Consider the following 6,212-nt stretch of genomic DNA (forward strand, 5'->3'; position numbering starts at 1 on the left):
AAACGTGTAGCTCAATCAAAGACATGATTCTCACAACCTTCCCTTGTCCAGATGAGGGATGTGCTCTGTGCAGTAGGTAGATGATGGCCTCCCAAACCAACCTTCTCTGGAATGCAAACTAGACCGGTCCAGAGTACTTCCAGGTGGATACTGTAATTCTTTATAATCAGGATGCTCAAATCCCTTAAGACTCTCCAGCTTACCAGAGGCTGCAGCGTGTGGGTCTGACAAGAAACTACCAATAGAGATATTTCACCTGTATTAGCTTCTCGCATTGGCTCCCTGGTAAACATCTAGGGATTTAATTAAAATCCTTCTCATGGACCTACAAGCTCTAAATGGTCTAAAACATCTTACTTGAAGAGCTCTTAGAGCCTTTATTGTCCCAGAACACTGCACTCCCAGACATGAGGCGTCCTTGTGGTTCCTAGAGTCTCTCAAAGTAGCACGGGAGCCAGAGCTTCAGAGTATCAGGCTCCTCTCTGTGGAACCAGCTCCCGGATAGAGAAGGTCAGAAGTCCTTACAATCCTTTGTTGGTTTTTTTTGAAAAAAAAAAAATTTTAGAAAGGATAGACCGGCTCTATTGTAAATTATAGAGCGGTTAGGACCTGCTTATCTGTAAATTATAGGCGGGTCTAGACCTGCTATATCTGTAAATTATAGAGTGTTAGAACTGCTTATCGTAAATTTAGAGCGGTATAGACGGGTCGATCTGTAAAATTATAGAGCGGTCTAAGACCGCTCTATTGCAGATTATGAGCGAGATCTCGGAAAAGGCTCTATCTGTAAATATAGAGTGTCTAGAACGGCTCTCTCTGTACATATTTTAGAGGGGGCACGACCTGCCTTATCTGGTAAATAGCGAGCGTCTGGACTTGCTATATTGTAAAGTTAGAGCGGGTTCGACCTGCACTTCATCGTAAATTATAGAGTGGTATAGAACTGCTCTATCTGGTAAATTATACGAGCGGTCTAGACCCTGCTATATCGTAAATATAGAGTGTTAGGACCGGCTCTGTCTGTAAATTATAGAGTGTTAGCTGATCTTCTGTAAATTTATAGAGCGGATCCAGACCTGCTCTATCTGGTAAACGTGTTGAGAAACCTCTTATAGGATTTGATACTATAAAATTAAATTTGCACAACAGTGTGGTCCCGGGCCCATTTTTTCTGGAATCCTGTAAAAAGTTAGCTTAGGATGAATCCCATCATTAGTTCTACCCTACCCTTGCCCCTCTCACATTAGTTTGCGCGTTCACGCGGGACTCGTGGTGTCACTTGACCTAGGGTAGGGAGGAAGAACAAGGGCTGGTATACCACGGAAACAGTTGGACGAGACGTCACTTGTAAAACACACAAGCAGTGTGTGGCTGCAGCATCGACAAGAGAGACACCTAAATGGAAGTACTTTCGGCTTAATAATTGATTAAAAGTTTATGACAGTCTTGTTTTTGTGGGTATGCAGTCGGTAATCTATAGGATACTTGCAACCATGTTCCTAACTGAAAACTTAAAAAAATCCTAGCTGCACTGCCTTACGAAGTCGCTACGGCTAAATTTGATTTGACACAGCCCGCATTTCTCTGCTTGAATGGACGTTAGACATCACATAGCTTGTTAGATAGACATATATATATAGATAGATATATTATATATATATATATATCAACGGTATATGATACATGAGCCTACGTGCTTACTTATACCGCCCTGTATCACCAGAGTGGTAACTTTGGAGGCTGAAAACGAGCACGTTTGATAAATCCTGTGCATCATGTTGTACCCAGTCATATTCATTGGTACTGTATTTGTAATAATCTGTAATTAATTCCTGTCATTGTTCATGCACTGTATGTTGTTGTTGGGTTTTTATACGGGAACACGGATGCTCTGGGAGGGGGGCGTGAATGGCCAAAGGCTCCAGATGGTCGGGAAAATCAGAGCAGCTGTAGTTAATTTGTTTGTTGTGGTCTTGGTTGGTATTTTTAGTTTCACAGTTGAAAGCCTTTTATGTAGCGACCTGTGAGTGAGGTTTATAATAGTTGATAATGGTTCTGTAACATAATAATTTTAATGTAAGTTTGTGCGGTTATGTTCAATGGATCACCAATAAAGACAGAGTTTTGTTTAAACTGTTTTGGTGAACATCCATCCATTCAAAAAGGTTGATAACTGAAACAGATATACACACACCTGGATACAGGGTGTATATGTTGTATACATGATACAATGTGTTAATATTGCAACAGACCCTAAGTACTAACAGATAAGAACATCTGCCCGCCTCCAAAGTGAACCTAAAATAACACTATGAAATAGCATATATAAATCTAGAAACTAACATATGTTAATGGTTCCATAACCACACAGGTCGACAGACAGAGAAGCCATCGTGGAGGTTTGTGATCCAAATGCATGTGATGTAACAAGTGTGGTGTCCCCTTCATAGGGGATGTTTCACGCCTACCCTACAAGGGGTAGGGGTCCTAAGATACAGAAATGGGAGATTCAGACTAAGTAGGACTTGTGGGAACTTCAGCTGAGCCCCTGATGGTTGCTTTCAGCCACAATATGTGTTGTGATGGCCAGTCAGGTGATTGTGTGTTAAGGGGGGAACTAGAAGCAGGCTATAATATAACATGATGAGTTAGAAATTAAAATACTCAGAACAAGACATCCACAGAGACAAAACGCAAAGATGAGCTGCCTTTCAAGAAGAATGAAGGGTAAATATATTTATTCTACAGTACTACAGCTCAGTGTCGGTTATTATATACTATATCATATATATATATATATATTATATATATATATATATATTAATTCAATATTTGTTTCTTAAAGATACTCATTCTCTTTTTAACCTGTCTTGGGGATCATTATGTTTTGAGACAACTTGAAACTAATTTGGACCGATTATTTTAATTATCCGAAAATACAACTGAAATGTGAGTTTTGTGAAGGTCAGAGATGTTTTTATTCTGCACACATCTGGATAAGCATTTAGAGACATATCATAGTTTTTAGTTTATTGTTGGAAGTACTTCTCTTAACTCTTGTTGTTGTTTTATATATGAGAAGGCTTTATATTAAACCAGTCACTAACAAAAGGTATATCAGTTAAATTAATGTTCTATTTAAAGTTAAAAACCAAGTCAATGATATCATTAAAGTGATGCTACGTTTTTGTTAACTCTTATTTTATATATGAAGTTTTGTTAATAATAAGAAAACTTAAAACCATCAATACATCATTTGCATTGCTTATGTTTGTGACGTTTTATAATACCTTACTTATAATATATATATATGTATTATTTATATCTTCTATATATACTAATATATTAATATTTAATTATATATAATTATATTTATATTATTATATCATTAATCATTATTATCTTAATATATTTATACTCTATAATATTTTTATATAAGCATTACACATTTTTAAATATATCAGTGCACAAAATTAAAAAATTCTTAAATGACTATAAGTGTTTATGTTTTTAACTGTAAGACGAAGGTTTTCCTGAGTTACTTTATATGAGATTACCAGCAGTGGAACGTAACTACGGCCATTACTTAGTACTGGGGTGAGGTACTTACTTAGTTAGTTCCTTTAGTTACTGTTCTTCTTTTAAACATTTAATTCTCTACACGTTCCTTGATACTTACACATTAATGAGTACAGTTTAACTGCGGACTGTAACGGTAACGAGTCTTTTTACAGTTTGGTTGTAGTACTTTACTGCAGTTAAGGATCGCAATCGCCTCCACGCTGTAGAATCATGGAGCATGGTGTGGGTATTTCTCCATGGAGGAGCCGAGAAGTCGTACATGGGAGTGGCGGGGTTAGATGGAACCCTAGCGTTGTGGGGGCGGGTTAGAGGGCCGGCAGGGGCGGGTTAGATTATGCGATTCAGGGGGCGGGGCTAGATGGAGACAAGAAGGCCGGGGCGGGTTTAGAGGAGACCGAGGACAGGGGGCGGGTTAGGCGGAGACAAAGGCAGGGGGCGGGTTGATGGAGAGCAGGGGGCGCGGGTTAGATGGAGACAGAGGGCAGGGGGCGGGGTTAGATGGAGACCAGGGGGCTGGGGGCGGGGTTAGAGGAGACCAGAAGAAGCGGGGGCGGGGGTAGATGGGACCGCGTGCAGGGGGCGGGGGTTATTAGATGGAGAAACAGGGGTGGGGGCGGGGTTAGCTGGGGACCGGGGCAGGGGGCGGGTTAGATGGAGCCAGAATGGCAAGTACGGGGCGGGGGTAGAGGAGGACCAGAAGGAGGGGGCTGGGGTTAGATGGAGACCAGTGGGAGGAGTGGGCTGGGTTATGATGAGGCCCAGGGGGCAGGGGGCGGGGTTAGATGGGACGACGGTAGGGGGTGGGTTAGATGGAGACCAGGGGGCGGGGGCGCGGATTTAGATGGAACGACGGGTTAGGGGGCGGGTAGAGGGAGATCACGGGGACGGGGTAGATGGAGGACCAGAAGGCCGGGGGCGGGGTTAGATAGTTACCGTTATACGTACAGCACCGCGATTCACCAAGGTTACTGTAGACATCACTAGAAGCACACTGCTTGACATTTTTAATTAGGGGGCCAGAGCACTGAAGGCCCGGACCTGTAGTTTTCGAGGGATTGGATTATTATTTCAATTATAATCTATCATTTGAGGGTCTTAGCACATGCGGGAAAACTCCACAAAACTGCGTACATGTCAGAATTCCTGTGTGGTGGTTTTTAAAATTGGGCTTACATAGAGACACGATAGTGGAATGCACTTGACATCGACTCAACAATCATCAGATAACTGAACATCTGACAAGCATTGCTTTACCAAACCTAACTAATGCTGCTGCTGTCAAAGGGAATTTCCCTGTAACTGATAATATCTAATTTCTAATACGACTACTTTTACATTCCACCAGAGCTGAGGATCGTCCTGCTAGGGAGGTCAGGCTGGGAAGAGTTTTTCAGGAAACAAAATCGGGCGATAGGACACATTCACGCTAGAAGACTCAGAGTGACTGATGGCACAAGAGGATGCAGAAGGAAAAGGGGGAGGTTATTCGACAACAAACACGTGGTTTTGTTGATATCATGCTGTGTTAAAGTAAAATAAAAGCCAAGCACGAGATTATGACAGCCAGATCCAGACACTCCACGGATCACTGAAACTGGTCTCATGTGTTCCTGTTTCTGGTGGGAAGTTGGGTAAACCTACAAAATAGACAAAAAAGAAATGAAAACGATTTTGGCCAAAAACACATTGGATAACTAGGGCGTTCACACCTATCAAAAGAAAAAGTGAATAGAAGCGAGCCTATGGCCGGCGTTTTTACGGCAATGAAAAAAAATAAAAAATCTCAAATGGCTACTAGAACAAAGTGAAAGGGTAGATACCATGTTTTGGCACGGGGCGTCCTGAAAGATGGTACCTGAGCTACGGACAAAGATCAAGATCAGTAAGGAAGAAAACGGACGCCATAACCGCTGAGGCTCGAAAAGATGAGAAACTGTCAGCAGTTACAGTAACAGTTGCCCAACAAGAACAACAAACACGACAACTGGCTGCTCAAAAGTTTTTATTCGGTTTGACGCGTTGGAGGTATGATGGAGGTATGTGGCTCGGAGGGACAATAACGTCTCCGATAGCGCACCAATCGGAGCCAGAGGGGGCGTAGACTGGGCCTTGCCCTGGCAGGGATATGGACTTTAGCCATAGTAAAGTGTAAATGTGCAAAAAATGTTATCCTTTTTAAACCTCATGTTGAACCTCATGTTGTCCTCGTTGTCCTCATGTTGCCCCTGTTGTCTCATGTTTGTCTTCATGTTTACTCATGTTGCCGCATGTTGCCTATCCTCATGTGGTACCTCTTTCTCTCATGTTGTCCTCATGTTGTCCTCATTGTCTTATGTTGTCTCCCGGTTGACCCCTGTTGTCTAAGTTGTTGTCCTCAGGTGTACTTTCAGACAACACTGCAATTGTGGGGTGTATCAGGGATGGACGGGAGTATGAGTCCAGGAACCTGGTGGATGACTCTGTGCAATGGTGCAGAGTCAACCATCTGCAGCAAAGACCAAGGAGCTGGTGGTGGATTTCAAGAGATCCAAACCACACATGACACCAGTCTCCATTGAAGGGGTCAATGTGGAGGTGGTCAGCACCAAGTACTTGGGGGTACATGTGGACAATAAACTGGACTGGTCAGC

This window comes from Etheostoma spectabile, chromosome 15, assembly GCF_008692095.1.
Source record: "Etheostoma spectabile isolate EspeVRDwgs_2016 chromosome 15, UIUC_Espe_1.0, whole genome shotgun sequence".
Lineage (NCBI taxonomy): Eukaryota > Metazoa > Chordata > Actinopteri > Perciformes > Percidae > Etheostoma > Etheostoma spectabile.